The 17,079-nt window shown below is 37.6% G+C and overlaps 3 long non-coding RNA genes across 4 annotated transcripts; 1 reads left to right on the forward strand and 2 right to left on the reverse strand.

Moving 5' to 3' along the window:
- Positions 1–1,148: 1,148 nt before the first annotated feature.
- On the reverse strand, positions 1,149–4,206 carry LOC143731374 (uncharacterized). The gene is made up of 3 exons (XR_013200752.1): positions 4,155–4,206; positions 3,970–4,022; positions 1,149–1,187 (listed from the first exon to the last, which is right to left on the reverse strand). It is a non-coding gene; the product is annotated as an uncharacterized LOC143731374 (long non-coding RNA).
- Positions 4,207–7,116: 2,910 nt separating this feature from the next.
- On the forward strand, positions 7,117–9,094 carry LOC143731368 (uncharacterized). Its single transcript, XR_013200746.1, has 3 exons — positions 7,117–7,211; positions 8,123–8,222; positions 8,908–9,094. It is a non-coding gene; the product is annotated as an uncharacterized LOC143731368 (long non-coding RNA).
- A 5,650-nt stretch (positions 9,095–14,744) lies between these two features.
- On the reverse strand, positions 14,745–16,469 carry LOC143731367 (uncharacterized). Of its 2 annotated transcripts, none has more exons than XR_013200744.1 (3): positions 16,356–16,469; positions 16,084–16,199; positions 14,745–15,171 (listed from the first exon to the last, which is right to left on the reverse strand). It is a non-coding gene; the product is annotated as an uncharacterized LOC143731367 (long non-coding RNA). The 2 variants fall into 2 exon arrangements; XR_013200745.1 differs by having other exon boundaries at positions 14,922–15,171; positions 16,084–16,196; positions 16,356–16,464.
- Between the last annotated feature and the right edge of the window lie 610 nt (positions 16,470–17,079).

The following is a 17,079-nucleotide window of genomic DNA, read 5'->3' on the forward strand; positions in this document are numbered from 1 at the left end:
GAGCGGAGCGTCCTCACGGACAGCTTCTCGCAATGCTCACAGTCAGCCCCCTCGAGAACTGACTGTGGCATGCTCCACTCCCAAATAGTAACAAAAAGCTGATGTGTGTGTCCCCACCCGTGATATAACGTGGGCAGGGAACAACACAAAAGCTGCTTGCTCTCTTTTGCCATAATATATATATATATATTGCAACTTGACAGACAACAATAAATATGACAAGGACAGAATACACAGATCGCTTGCTGAAGGCAACAGAAGCTGTCGCGGTCTGTTTTCTGGTGTGCTTTATAGCTTCCTGGTCTATGACGTCACCGCCTATGACGTCTCGCTCTTCCATTGGACTGATTATACACGTGCTTCACGACGCAATCACGCAGAGCGTTCCCACCGCGTCTCAACGCAGCTCGAGTTCCCTTGAAAGGGAAATCTCTTTTTTCTCACTATCCCCATTTATACCCCCTGCTTCAGGAATGGGAGGGTATCATATGGCCCCCCTCCCTCTCACATGCAGCCACACACACACACACACACAGTGCGGAGACTGTCAGATGCAAAAGGCCGGTGAGAGAATCACTCGGAGGAACTCTTTTCAACTTTTTCAAAAGATCCTCAACCGGACTATTTTCAACTTAAACCCAATTCTTCAGTACTCTGAAACGGTAAGATGATTTTACTTTTTGTTTTGAAAAGATTATTCTAATCTATATGTGACATTAGAAAAATAATTTTCTCACTAACCCCGACACGGCTGGCATGGAGGGGATTTCCCACAGCAAAAAGTTATTTTGCCCCGGGGGTCAAAATCATCCATCATAATACAGATCAAAGACAACTGTCAACTTGATGTATAATACAAAGGTCAATAGGGCAAAGACAACTGTCAAAATAAATTATTATACCCCCAGATCAAAGACAACTGTCATACCCAGGATCAAAGACAACTGTCAACTTGATCGATCGATAGGTCAAAGGTTAATCCCTACATCAAAGGGACCTCCGGAACACCCCTCCGGAAGTTCAAAGATTAATCCCTAGATCAAAGGGACCTCCGGAACACCCCTCCGGAAGGTCAAAGGTTAGCCCCGCCCACCTGTCAATCATAGGGTCATAAATCATTTTGACATAAGGTAAATGGTTAGTACTACTGTGCTGTATATCACAGGTTCTATAGGTTCACTGTAGATCTGCATTTTACACAGAAACACACAGAAAACAATAAGGAAAAAGATACATCAAGAAATCCACATGGCTAACCTAATGTAATGTAATGGTATGAGAAGATATTTAGAAAAAAACTCTAAAACGCTTTAAAATGTGTTTGATTGGCCTGGAGATTAATAACCTCTGTAGGTGGATTGTATCATTTGTTAATCCGTGTAAACCAGAAGACGGAAACAAAGACTTTGGCAATTCTATTCTATTCTAATTCAACTTTAACCATTAAGTTATAAAAATGTTATTTCTGAAGGTTTTCTGAACGTTCAAAACATCCAGTTTTGTAAGTCTTTTAAGGGAACATTGCATATTATCATTATGCAAACATTTTTGGAAAGTTAATTTTGTATGTTCTCTGATCTTTTTGAAACATATTGTAACATTTAAGAACTGTTTTAGAATTAGAACTTTCAATGAACGATGTATAAATAATGTTTTTGTGCTAATATTTTGATAACGTTATTAGCTCTGAACGAATGTTTTATTAACGTGTTAGCCAAAGTTCTGAGAACGTTCCTTGTTACCTGTGATATTGTTTCAGTGTGCTACATTATTAATTAATAAACGTTTACTGTTGAAATCTGTATCTAAAATGCTCAGTGTGATACACAATAAAATTCAGCTGAACAAAACTGATATTCCTGCATAGTGTAGTAAGAAGTCAGTGTCAACAAAAAAAGTAGGTTAAAAAGGAAATTTGTATATTAGAAACATTTCAGTGTTGACTGACATGGTGAAAAAACATCTAAACACTTTGACCATTATGGCTCACACAATGGAAAATAATTTCTTAATTTTGGTAGCACTGGCCAATTTACTCAATACACAATAGTTACACAATACACAATAGTTTCGAAGCATGAATTGAATATTTTGGGCAAGTTACTACATTTTGCAGACATGCAATAGGGTTGTGATTTCCCATAAAAACATAATGGTAAGACTAAAATTGAGCCAAAGAGATTGGGAAAACTGTATAAATAAACAGATACTATAATACTCTCACGGGTTGTGAGGGAGAGACTAAACACACAACGCAGTTTAATGACGAAATCAAATCAGTGACAAAGACGACAAACAAGGCAGGGAGAAAAGGTGACCTAAAACAAACCGAGTCTTTGATGGTGTGACAGAACACCCCCTCCCGGAAGGTGCGTCCTCGAACCGTAGAGAGGAGGAGAATGAGGAGATAGTGGAAGGATGATGAAAGGGGTTGGCGAAGGGTAGGCGAAACAACCAGAGGACACATGAGGAGGTTCTGGAGACGGACGGCTGACAGGTAGGAGACAGAACTGAAGGTGGTGAAAGCCAGGCAGGAGCCTTGAGCAGGGGCCTCTGGCCATAGCCAGAACTTTGCTCCACAGTAACATCAATGGAGGCAAGAACCATGGTGGTAGAAGTCCTGACACCTCCATGGCGATGACGCTGGAAAAAACAGCCCACCGCCTAGCCGAAGATCCGAGGCGATGGAGTGACGTCGAAGACCCTGGCGACCGCGACTGAGCCCCAGCGACAACCTCAAACTATAACAGAGCAGGTCCAGAGAACAAAGGGCGAGCTGGGGTGACTGAGGCCGGTGGCGGAGCCTGAGGGAAGGCTTAGCGGGCCGAAGCGCAGCGGACGGCATGCAAGGTCAGACCCAGGTGGAGCCGACTGACTGAGGGGTCTACTCTGAAATCGTGGGCGGGAGGAGTGCAGGAGCAGGGAAGTCAGGAGTGCAGGAGCAGGGAAGTCAGGGAGACGGGTCGAGGAGGAGCGATGTCCGCCAAGGTTGTAGGTGGAGTTGTGGGCTCCTCTTGCCTAGGCTGAGATGGTTCACAGCTGGCCTGAGGTGGATCCGCACCACTAAGAGCGAATGGTGGGAGACGATGACGAGTGGGTGGCAAGAATGGCTGAGGGCTGAGGATGAGGCTAGAAAGGGAGAAAAAGTCAGATGATGAGAGCTATGTCTTCTAAGGTGGTAGGAAGAGGTGGTGGGAGAGGGAGGCAGGGTGGTTCTGATGGGACAGATGAAGATTCTCTTAACTGAAGGTAAGAATGTGGTGCTAGCTCGCGCTTCTGTTTTGGGCTCGGCGTCTGCAGTGGGCTCAAACTGCTTTCTTCCGACTGACGGGTTCTGGCTGGGCACTGGGTTTGGAGTGGGGCTGGTGACATCATCAATGGTGAAGAATGAACAGCAGGATACCAGCACCCACTCCACAAAGTCGGCGAAGCTCCCACAAGGAGGTTCCCCGGACAACTGAGCTCGAGTGACGGTGTTGAGGTAACCCGAAGAAATGTGCAGAGGCAGTCATCCAGGAAAGTGGTTTGATGAGCCAGAAAAAAAAATTTGTCCAGATTTTGCATGAGGGAGCGTTCCCCCTGCTCAAGGCATAGTAGCTTAACGGAAGGGAAGTCCATGATGAAATAAAAACCGAAACAAAAACATGAACTGAGTGAAGAAAAACAAACACCAACGATTCACCCTTTAACTTTTGCTTTTGGGTTGTGAGGGAGAGACAAAACACATGACGAAGATGAAGAAGATAAACATGGTTTAATATTCCAAACGAATATTAATATTTAATATTCCAACAGGCAAATCCACTATAATTCCACACCAATGTACACATTGACATAACCCGACAAAGACACACCAACTGATCTGAATTTAAGTAGGGGAGACAATGACACACACACACACACACACACACACACACACACACAAACATTTTCATAACATTTTCATAACCCATAATTTAAAAGACTTACTGCGTCAATGGTCCTGCTGTCGTTTCTCTCCCTGTTTTGGTGTTTATCTTGCTCTTTATTCTAAAAAGGGGAATAATATGACATTAACATAATTTATGTATATGTTCTGTTGAAATAAATGATAAAATGGCAGGGCGTGAAATGAACTTATGACAAATTAAGAATGGAGTGCAGGTCAAACTGACTGGGTTTCCGTTTCAATCTCCAGGTGAAAACACCGACCAGAATCAACAGCAGAAGTGCAGCTTAAAGTGGAAACCACACAGTCAGACCTTCATTTCTGTGGGAAATAAGAAAACACTTTTAAATCTGTTCATTAAAGAAAAAAGTGGTGTTAAAATTGTTTTTCTATGTTGAAGTGTAAATGCACTTCAGCATAGAATTAGCCACAGTCTTGGAATTAGTTTAAAGCTTTATTTTATTTTAAACAATACAGGTTCTTCTGTGGCACTGGCGTAGCCACGGGTGTGCCAGGGTGTGCCGGTGCCACCCACAGTAGCAGCTGGCACACCTAAAATAGATGCAGAATTCTCTTTTAAAGTTTTAATAAAAACGTTTCCTAAACTTGGACTATTGTTGTTTACCTAAAATATTTGTACATTTAAAATGTATTTTAATTTTTTAATTATTATCGTTAAAAAAATATCTGCCGACATTCGCACTGCCAACCAATCCGCAAACAGCCGCAGACTGGTAATACGGTTGTGCTGTTGAGTCTCGCGCCTCATGAGGAGAAATAGAAACAATGAGCGCAGTTCACACAAAGAAACTTAATGAACATAGAGCGGTTAAAAAAATAATGTGGAGTTTTCATATTTATAATATATGATATGATACAGTTAAGCACCACGACTGCTGAATACCATCACGATTGAAAATATGACACTGATTTCATATGACAGTTCAATAAACAAGTAATCAATATCAAGTCACTTACATTTTAGACACAATATTGACTGTTTTTCTATTTGAGCAGCGAAAATAGTTCCAAACAAACATCCCAAGAACCACAGCGCAGCTCACCGGAACACAACTGCATTACTGAATGATTCCGCGCTTTGAATGAATCGATTGAGTCAAAGATTCAATGACCCATTAAACAACTACCTCATTCCTTAACGATTCAGCCGTTTGAACGAATCATTTGAATAAATGACCGAATAACTCACTCATTAAGACAGTCACCTGCCGCCCCCTACTGGTGGTTTAGTTTCGTGTTTAAAAGTAGGCTAAATTCTTTCCAATATCTTTTTTGTATCTTCAAAAAATATTTAAAACAATCTCGTAACATTATTTAATGCAGTTGTAATTTTTCACTGTAAATTAATTAATTTGATTGGTAACAGCATAGTGTCTAATTTTTTCAATTGAATGTATTGATCAAATCTAAGAATTTAAAATGAAAGATGAAGCATACGTTTAAACCGATTTCTGCATTTTTACTTGGACAAGAGAATGGCTGATTTACTTGTTCGAAGGACAAGCACAAGTAAAGCCTTAATGTTGAACCCTGAGTTATATTTTATATACTGTAAGCCTAGTATTAGGCCTATGTTTATGTGGCAAGCAAGTTTTACACATCAGCCCAGTCTATTCTGTAAAGTTAGTGATAAGCGGGGTCCGAGTTTTTTTTGCACATTAATTTGACAATAAATGTGGCACACCCAATTTTTCTTATGCACAGCCAAGGACGCTTTTCTGGCTACGCTAGTGTTCTGTGGCATTATTATTGTTGTTTTCTGTTTCACTTCTGCAAAGATAGAAAAAAGCAAGAAAAAACAGAGCAATAAGGAAATGAATATGTAATAAATAAAGACAAATAAATTGGGGAAATAGCGCATTGATGACAAAACAGCCAAATATAGAATAATTCTAGGAAGATTATTCATTTTAATGAGAACCATTTAAATACTAACGACTCTCTAGGATTGTCTGTGGCTCCGTTTACTGTCAAAAGTAGAAAGCAAAGAAATTTTAGTTGTGTTTTATTTTTATGTGTAGAAGCAAAATATTTAATTATTGAGAAAGAATTGTAGCCTACCTGGTTCTCCCTCAGTTACAGTGAGTTGAACAATAGCCTGCAGATCTCCAGCAGAGCAGAAATACCATCCAGAATCACTGAGTCTCAGTCCAGTCATCAACACAGTGAAGGAGCTTCTCCCATCATCACTGATCTGGACTGATGAATTCTGGGCTGTGTCAGTCCTCCCCACTGTGTAACAGCTCTGATCTTTATATCTGCACAACTGTTTGAGTTTATTCTGATATCCAGAACTGTAGAAACACTGGACACTGATATTATCACCTTCATGTCCAGATACACTGCTGTTCATCACAGACACATCAGGAGCTGAACACAAAGACACAAGTCATCTGATTATAAAAGATTATAAAATACATGTGTGTGAAGTCAGAGAATTTGACAGTGATTAAAATTACAAAATCTCATACCAGGCTAGACCTTGAGATGAAGCTCATATGTGAAATTCAGTTTCCCTTTAGTCACCACAGAACAATAATAATCCCCATCATGTTTGCTCTGCAGGTTTCTCATAGTCACAGTAAAGAGACTCTGATCAGGATGATCAATTACTCAACCCAGGCTCATGGGAAATACGTTACTCTGCCTACATTTTTGCAAAACCTAAAATACGTACCTCCAGGTACGTTTCGCTGCACTTTTCGGGTGAAAAGTCCACTAGAGGCGCTAAGTGGTATCATTTTTTCTCCGTTCCAGATGGTTAAATAAAGTTTATAAAAACAATAATATGAGTAATGTACAGACTTCTCAGTAGGCCTATACACTCATTTTAATATAAATTAGGATTTTTTCCCACGCTTCTGAGGTGCCACACAGCCCAGTCTCACGGCAGTTCGTCACGTCATTTAATCTACTGGTTCGTGATACGGACACGTTTATTTCGTTATTTTCGTGATATCAGCATTTTTATTTATTTATTTAATATATTTATTTGTTTACTAATGTAATGCACGATTATTTCTGCCAGTCGGGCAGCTGTTTAATCGACATTTATTCACGATATCTTATCATGTTTATGTATTTATTTTAATGTTATTATTTCGGTCTTATTGCCAGGGACGCTGGACTGCTTTGCTGTTTATTGATTTAAAAAAAAAGTATAAACGACTACACGAATTTTATCAGTAGGAAATCGCGTTGAAGAAGTCTCCTTCCGAACACATCGCGATATTTGGCATCAGTTCATGTGTGCCAGATGTTGGTGAGTAGCAAAATACACTGTCCTAATAATGTTTGATATATTGTCTTTTCTGATGGTCGAAATGAATCAGATTAGCTCATGTTCAGTCACTGCATTATCTGTCATCTCCACGGAGGCTTTGCGTTTCATTGCTTTCTAATTCAAAACAGGGTGATTAAACACTATCTGTCACGTGACGTGCTACAGGCCTAGACCTTCTATCAGTTAATCATATTCATATTAGGTTTAAAGTAAGTTAGTACAATTAGTTCCAAAGTGGTATTTGTAGTAGAATCACAGTAAAAACAACACTTACCTTGCTTTTACCACAGTAGCCTTAGTTTTACTGTGATAGATGTGGTAAAAGGACAGTAACCACAAAACTTACCACACTTTTACCACATTATTTGTAGTTTTAATGTGATATTTTTTGTAAATGCATATTAACCACAACACTTACCATGCTTTTACCACATTATTTGTAGTTTTAATGTGATATTTGTTGTAAATGCACACAACACTTACCATGCTTTTACCACATTATTTGTAGTTTTAATGTGATATTTGTTGTAAATGCACAGTAACCACAACACTTACCATGCTTTTACCACATTATTTGTAGTTTTAATGTGATATTCGTTGTAAATTCACAGTAACCACAACACTTACCATGCTTTTACCACAGTAACCTTAGTTTTACTGTGATAGGTGTGGTAAAAGGACAGTAACCACAAAACTGTCCGTGCTTTTACCTCAGTATTGGTAGTTTTAAAGTGATATTTGTTGTAAATTCATATTAATCACAACACTTATCATGCTTTTAATGCCAAATAATGTAACAAGAAATATTTGTAAGGTAAATCAGTAATTTTTCCATTAAATAATCCAATTTATTTTACATAATGATATTTTCTTTTCTCTTTTTTTTTCAGCTGAAAAGACCAAAAGGGCCTTTCGGACTCAGTCAGCTCATTATTGTTTGAGGAGAAGTAAACGGGAGACGAAAAGCTACAAAGGCAAATATTCGCAATGGTATGTGTGTGTTGGTTTTAACCCTAAATCAAACATTTCATCTATTATTTATTTTTATTTATTTTATTTATTATTTGTTGTTTCTTAAACCTTTTCTTACAAAACCCATAGCCCAATCAGTACAAACATAGTCTCAAAGTCTTAATAATTCACAAGATTTAACAAGTTGTCAAATTCGTACAATACTTGTACATAATCATGCAGCTTTTACTTCTAGTGCTGTCAATGGCTAGTGCCTCAATTCCTGTACATATTTATCTCCATATTTGTAAATCAGTTGCGCACCTTCTTGGAAAGTAGTCGGATGTCCCATACACTGTCAGAAAAGTTTATATTAATTGCATTGTATTCATTAAAATTATTACAAATTGGACCCTGTCTGTTGATGTTCCAATGATACATGATGTCTCTCCACAACTCATAACCTTCCTCTGTTTGCAAGAGTGCAAAAGCTAATCTGACTTGTCACATGACATCAGATACTCGATTATTTTGTCGTAATCAGATCAGTTACACTGCTGATAACTGTCCCGCTTGCATGTAAATCATGTTTTTTTTTTTTAAACAAGTTTATATGATTATTGCTTGCTATTAAAGACATACTTGTTTTCGTAGAAATGACCACATATCAGTGAGCTTATTACATAAATGCATTTAACATTTAATTATGCAATACTCCTTACAGAAAAATATCCCACAGTTATGGATAAACTCACAACATCATCATCAAGTCCTGTGCTGGGCACATTGGGCAACAAGTGTCCTCCAACGTATTCGATCCGTGGACCAGTTCTCCTCATCTTCCCATGGGACACTGACATTCTTCTGGTCTTCATGAAACATCTGTCTCCATGTCTTCCTTGGTCTTCCCTGTCTCCTGCATCCTCCTAGTGGTGTCCACTTCATAACTGTTTTTGGGTGGTGTAGTTTGGGCATGCGTAGGATGTGTCCAGCGAGGTGCTCCCTTTTTTTCTGTCACAGTTTCTGAAAGTCTTTATGTGGAGTCCCACTCTTATGATCTCTGATATATGCAGAACCATTATTTAAGTTTTGGTAAAGGACATATTCATTGACATCCATTAGTTCTAGTCATGCAGCGACTTCATGACAATAGTCAAATGTATATTTCGGCAAGTGTATATAGCAGGTGTTTGTCCGAACAATTGAAGATAGTGAGAGTGTTCAGGAAAACCTTTTAAAACAAGCAATATTCATGGAGTTCTGTTTGGTGCTGAAAGAGTATTACAGAAATGACACTTGACAACTGGACATTATTCTGTGAGTTTGTTACCTTTACATTTAGATGGACTTGATGTCTTACATTTAGCTTCATTAAACCTTCGATTACAGTGGTCACTATTTATCCACTATAACTACATCTATGTTATCATTGTATGACTACCTGGTTAATGTAATTGTAATACATTAACCAGGTTGTTTTTATTTATTTTATTTACTTTTTGTATTATTTGATTCGGAAGACGGTCGTATTGTACCATGGGGATCTGTATGAGAACTATTCTGCTGACGCTGTTTGTTTTGGAACTTGTGTATCGAGGCCTTGCAGTGCGAAGAAGCGGGGAGGATGGGTGTTTGTCACCGATTACCTACACCAGAGACACACTGTTGTCGCTTCGAACAAGAGACATTTTAATAACTGTGGATTTCTCAGAGGCACGGAATTCTCATCTATTTCATTCGAAGCGCTTACGGAAGAGGGGGAAGAGGGGTGGTGTACGACAACGCATACGGAGGAGAGGAAATAAACCACCGCTTCCTTCGGTTGTTTTTGGAAATGTACGGTCATTGAGAGGAAAGATGGAGGAGCTTCGTATTAACAACAGAGTGTATTATGAATACCGTGAATCAAGCCTCATGGTGTTCACAGAGACATGGTTACATCAGAACATTCCCGATTCACTAGTGGAGTTGGAAGGACGCTCCCTGGTTCGCTTGGACAGAACAGAGGCAGCTGGAAAGAGCAGAGGGGGAGGCATTGGCATTTACATCAGAGACGACTGGTGTAAGCAGTATACTGTGCGGGAGGCGGTATGTAACCCCGATTTGGAGCTACTCTGTTTATCTTTAAGACCTGTTTATTTGCCAAGGGAGTTTGGGAATATTGTCATGTGTGCGGTATATGTTCCCCCGGATGGCAATGCTGCGAGGGCCGCAGCTCGAATAACTGACTGTGTCCAGCAGCAACTGCACAAGACACCAGGAGCAGCAGTTCTTATTTTAGGAGATTTTAACCATTGCAAACTGGAGCAAGTGCTCACTGGTTTTGAACAGTATGTTCAGTGCGCAACACGTGATCAAAATATTCTAGATAAATGCTACGGTAATATTAAAAAAGCATACATTGCTGGACCAAAGCCTCCATTGGCAAATTCCGATCATAATATTATTCATTTATCCCCGATATATAAGACTGTTTTTAAATCTAGGAAACCAGAGGTAAAGACTGTTTCTGTCTGGTCCGAGGACAGCATAGAAAATCTTAAGGGATGCTTTCTGTGCACCGATTGGGATATGTTTCACAGCTTGGACATTAATGAGGCCACAGATACTATCACCGATTATATCAACTTTTGTGTTGACAATGTGCTGGAAAAAAAATGTGTGACTGTTTATCCAAACAATAAGCCATATATCACAAAGGAGATAAAAGACTGTATCAATCGGAAAAAACAAGCCTTTCGAGAACATGATCGAGTGGGTTTGAGATTGATCCAGAAGGAATTGAATTATCTGCTAAGAAATGCTAGGAAAAAACAGAAAGATATTTTAGAACAGAGTTTTATGTCCACAAATTCTAATAAATTATGGGACACCATTAAAATTATGAGTAATATGAATACAAAGGTTGACCGTCTTATTACTAATGATGACCTGAGGAAGGCAAATGAATTAAATGACTTTTACCTCAGGTTTGACACACAGGACTGTGCACTGGAATGTAGAGAAGCTTTGGATTCACTTGTAATTGAGAACACATCTGATAGGATCATTGTGGACCAGCAGAAAGTTTGTTCAATCTTCAGTCGACTGTGTACCAAGAAGTCCACAGGTCCTGATGGTATCTCGGCATTATTGTTAAAATCTTGTGCCGAAGAACTAACTGTGGCATGGTGCCCAATTTTTCAGCAATCTGTGGATTCTCATGTCATACCTGATCTATGGAAAAAATCTATTATTGTTCCATTACCAAAAAAAACAGGTTCAAGTGATAATAAGGACTTCAGGCCAGTAGCCTTGACATCATGTGTGATGAAAAGTTTTGAGAAGTATATCGTTTCTATTTTAAAGACTGAAGTTAACTCTGTACTTGACCCATTACAATTTGCATACAGGCCGGGCCGCAGTACAGAAGATGCTGTTAACACTGTGACTTATTATATAACTAAACATCTGGAAAATCCAAAAGCTTATGCACGTTTATTATTTGTTGATTTTAGTTCTGCTTTTAATACAGTTCAGCCCCACCGTTTAATTCAGAAATTGAAGATGTTCAATGTTAATTCCTTTTTAATTAAGTGGTATCTTTCTTTTCTGACTAATCGGACCCAACAGGTTAGAGTCAATCATACTTTATCAGAGTTGAAACATATCAGTATAGGCGTTCCACAGGGATGTGTTAGTTCTCCGATTTTATTTACATTGTATACTAACGAGTGTTCAAGTTGTGATCATAACAATTTTATAGTGAAGTTCTCAGATGATACAGCGATACTTAGTCTTTTGTATGAGAAGAATGATTTGTCAGTTTATTTCTCAGTGATATCAAGGTTTGCAGAGTGGTGTGATCTAAATCATCTTATTTTTAACACAGAAAAGACTGAGGAGATGATTTTTGATCTTAGATCAATAGGTGATCACACACCAGTGCTTTTACATGGAAAATCAATTAAGCAAGTACGTTCCTATAAGTACCTTGGTATCTACGTGGATAATACACTTAGTTGGGGGATTCACGTTGATATAATTTGTTCTCGTGTGCAGCAAAGACTGTATTTTTTACGTAGATTCAGACTTTATGGAGTTGACCAGAAAATTATGTGGTTGTTTTATCAGGCAGTTATAGAGAGCATAGTCAGATATGGCATTACAGTTTGGTTTGGTAACCTTACAGTTCAGGTAAAGTCGAAGCTTGCACGTTTGGTTAGAATAGCGATGAAGACCATTGGGAGAAAAGAATTTTTGTCTCTTGAGTCATTATATGAACAATCGGTCCTGAGAGAAGCACATAAAATCGTGGTTGATCCATTGCATGTTCTGTACACTGAGTATGAATTGTTACCTTCTGGAAGACGATACAGATTTCCGATGTGTAGATATAACCGTTTTAAGAAGTCTTTTATCCCTTTTTCAATTAAATTGTTAAATGATGAATGATGTGTATATATGTGTATGTAAATGTATGTGTATGTATGTGTGTGAATAGGAATTGTTATTTATTATAATACTAGTGATTTTAATGTATGCATTTGAATGTTTCAATGTCAATGTAAACACCTTGAGTCCAACACAAATTTCCCCTTTGGGGACAATAAAGTGTATTTCATTTCATTTCATTCATAATACAGGCCTACCTGTGAATGTATTTTATAGAAGCATTTTCTTGCTGACATTTATAATAATTAACTATTTTAGGTTTCCTTTCATTTAGTTACAATAAAAGTGACCAATAATCACAAGGATATAGAATTAAAGTTGAGAATGTAAAATGTTGTGCTTAAGTTTTCACCTATTTGTTCTTTAAAGGGAAGAAACAAATATATTTTCACATAACAAAGTTGAATCTCATCTTGTGGTTTGTAAAAATATAACTTCATCAGCGATTTTTTTAAATAACTGTATGTGTCACTATAATAGATTGCCCCTGTATCTGGATTTTATGTTTTGTTTACAATTATCTGATTTTTATTCTGTTGTGCATTAGTTTTGGCACTACATTTGTCTTTAAACAGTTTGACATTAAATATTGGAATTTGTTTTAAAAATTGTGTGCATTCATTATGCTTTTGTTACATTTTGTTATATAATATACTGGATATACTATACATACATTGTAAATGTTAGTAGCACTTTAGTACATGCAATTATCTTTAATTAAAAAAACTGCAAACTACCCTGCCATTGCTTTCTCTTTCAAATGTATGCATCAGTCTAATCAAATAAGCAAATTTGTGTCATGATCATATGAATCCAACGTTTTTGGATGGTAACCACACAAAGGAGTCTTTTTGTTTTTAAATGTGAGTTTTATAATTTAATTAGAAACAATACATATTTAACAGCCCAAATATTAAATATTTAAGGAATCTATCCCTGCAGCCGGAACTGGAAGAGATCTGTCATCATTTACCATAATTGGGCAAGTAAGTGTGACGCATCTGTTCAGCTGGGTTGTTATTGGCTGTGACTTTATCGCAGAACTCGCTGTGATTGGACTATCTTTTAACCCATATAAAACGGCGCTTCATGTTACAAAGTATGTTTTGGTGTTATTATTACGTTAGTTATACCTTAAGGTAACTAGAAAGTGTCTCTATGTTGTGAGAAATTTCTCTTTTACCGAGATCCCAACCCTAACCCTAAGCATGTCTGCACATTTCAATGAACTACAGCACAAGGCTTCCTGTTCCATTGATATAATGACAGAGATATGTGGGTAATGTAGTTTAAAACGTTTAGTAATGAAACAGTAAATGTTAAATAAATAATATCTTTAATGGGCAACTGGATATCTAAATTTGTTAATTGTGCAAACCTTTATGATATATATGAGGGATAGGTTGCAATTTGATATTTTACTGCGAGCACTTTTAAAATAACCTTTATGCCAGCTTGCCATATATGTCTGAAAACTGTGCCCAACATTATTTAGTAAACATAGCATAAGCAGTTGTCCTTCATATTGTCTCTTTGATACACTAACCGGACTTTGAGTTACAGCCATTTGAAATGTACTTTCTTTTGCTCTTCTTGGGGCCATTGCTGGGCCCCTGGGGGTGGACGGGCAGTACAGTCTACACAGATTTTAGATTTTGAACTATTACTATATCACAAGGATAATGCACCGTTCAGTAAAACAACAAAACAGTGCCAAAATATCCTTTTCACCCCATCTGACTGCTGATTATTTGCCTGACATCAGTAATGTCTATGCTTTCATTTTAAATGCAGTAGTAGATGTACTAGAATGATCAACATGGATCATCTTCAATTATACTTAAAGTGTTTGTAGCAAGATAGCCCACTGCAGCCTCTTGTTATTCACACACCTTCTCTTTATTTCACTGAAAACTGGCATACATGCAAGTATGTGCAACTTTTGCTGCATTGTTGTCCCAAATATCATTAACCACAACAAAATGTTTATGTCCTAAGTAAAATAATTATGGTAATTAATTATATTTAGTTGTTTTTAAATTATGAACTAAGCTAAATAAGAAATTCAAATTTCTCAAATAAAATTCTGTCCCAAACACCACTTTCAATACACAATATTCACCATACTTTATTACACAACACTTTATTTGAGGACACAACATAAAGTTGATAAAGTAGCATAAAGGCAAATGAGATTCAAGATAAATAACAATGAGCCTTCAAAAATACATTAACATCAAATTAATCCATTCACAACTGCTGAAGCCACACAAATGAGTGCCAGAGAATCCTATTCAGTCACCTATGATACAGAAAACAGATTTTATATTGTGTTGGAAAAAATTAATTCAATATCACAGCTAAACTGGTTTCTTGCTCTTCCCTGTACGTCTCTATCGTGTTCGTGTTCTTCAGTTTGTTCGTGAAAACAGTTTGTTCAGTTGTGCCCTACAGTACAACTGATGAGCAGAAGATGTGATTACTGATGTGGTGTAGCTTTTTCTCAGAGGAAGAAGTCTCAACATCCCATCGTCAGGCGTTCTCCAGTCCTGCTCTGTAAGTAAAACAAAAAACACAAACAATTCAAATTAAACTGTTTAATGCACAGTCAGGTCAGCTTATGTTCTGTGTTATTTAAAGCTACATTGTGTAAGATTTTCTCCAATATAGCGGTGAAATTGTATAAGACTACCAACTGAATATTACTTTCTAGCCCCTCCCATTCCGAGGGCGTTTTAACTCCTACGGTGGCCGTATTATTATGAGTAATCTCCCCCTCGCATTCGTCACGGTGCCACTAAGTAAAGGCTCGAAAGGCGAAGCTTGAATTTCCAGGTATGTCCCTCTTTGGCTAATGTATTTTCAAGATGGAGGCGCAACATGGCTGCCGCCATTCGAGCGACTCGCTCATATGTATTCTGAATGGCAGATTCTACACTTACGAGAGTACTTGATTAGTTGGTGGAAGTAATTACACATGAATGAGCACATATAATTTTGAAAGAACAAAGTGTTTTTTTGCAAAGAATCAACATAAAAAATGACACAGTGTAGCTTTATTTAAAGCAGTGATGGGCTACTCTGGCCCTCAGCGTCCACTGTCCTGCAGATTTAGCTCCAACCTCGAACCATCCTGCCTATTGTCTACAAGTAAACCTGAAGACTTTGGTTAAAATGTTCAGATGTGCTCAATTAGGGTTGGAGGTAAACTCTCCACCTCAAAAAGGAGAACGCAAAAGGGCCAGAGTTGCCTGTTCCTTATTTAAATTTACAAAGCAGCAGTCAGTACATTATATAATATACACATTGAAGTATTATATATATATAATATTGCAGCACATAATATAAGCTAAGTACTGAAGAAAAACAGTTTAACCCATATAAAAATCGAGTGATAATCTGTACAATGTAAAATTGTCAAGATCAAATTATGTAATACACAGCATTGTTTGAATACAAGACATACCAATGGACTTGCGCACCTTTCTGTCTTCTTTGGGCACCAGATGTTTCTTCCTCACCCGAAACAAAGGACTTATTCGATTAGCTTGCGTTGATATAAGGACTGGTCTTCCTTCTCTGCTGTAAAACAAGAACGTCTCCACTTACTCTATGTGCAATTACTATTGTTCTTGAAACATACCAATTAACACAGTTATAATTAAGTTAATTTACCATACGATTCAGGGGAGAACATTTGATGAGTAAATACTGATTGAAATATTATAGAAACTTTACCTGGGAAGGGCTGATCACGGCAAGATTTGCTGCGACTCACTAGTAGATCTTGTGAGGGTTGGTTCCTAAAAGAGCTGTTGAGTTTGATATTGTAGAGCTTTAAAAAAGACAATCCTGCAAAACAGAAAGGAAGGTCATTTTAATACATTACTTGCAAGTAGTCAGTTTATACATAACATTAGGATTTATTTATGTAAGGAGTGTTGCATAATTATATATTAAAAGCATTTTTATGTAATAAGTTCACTGATATGTGAGTATTTCTATGAATAAAAATATGTCTTTAATAGCATGCAATAATCATATGAACTTAAAAAAGTGATTATGATAACATGACATAATATGTTACATGATAACGTAAAAAAACAACAACATGATTTACATGCAAGCGGGACAGTTATCAGCAGTGTAACTGATATGATTACGACAAAATAATCGAGTATCTGATGTCATGTGACAAGTCAGATTAGCTTTTGCACTCTTGCAAACAGAGGAAGGTTATGAGTTGTGGAGAGACATCATGTATCATTGGAACATCAACAGACAGGGTCCAATTTGTAATAATTATAATGAATACAATGCTATTAATATAAACTTTTCTGACAGTGTATGGGACATCCGACTACTTTCCAAGAAGGTGCGCAACTGATTTACGAATATGGAGATAAATATGTACAGGAATTGAGGCACTAGCCATTGACAGCACTAGAAGTAAAAGCTGCAT

Source organism: Siphateles boraxobius, unplaced genomic scaffold (assembly GCF_051911475.1).
Source record: "Siphateles boraxobius isolate OS27281-9 unplaced genomic scaffold, OSU_SipBor_1 86, whole genome shotgun sequence".
In the NCBI taxonomy this organism is placed as follows: domain Eukaryota; kingdom Metazoa; phylum Chordata; class Actinopteri; order Cypriniformes; family Leuciscidae; genus Siphateles; species Siphateles boraxobius.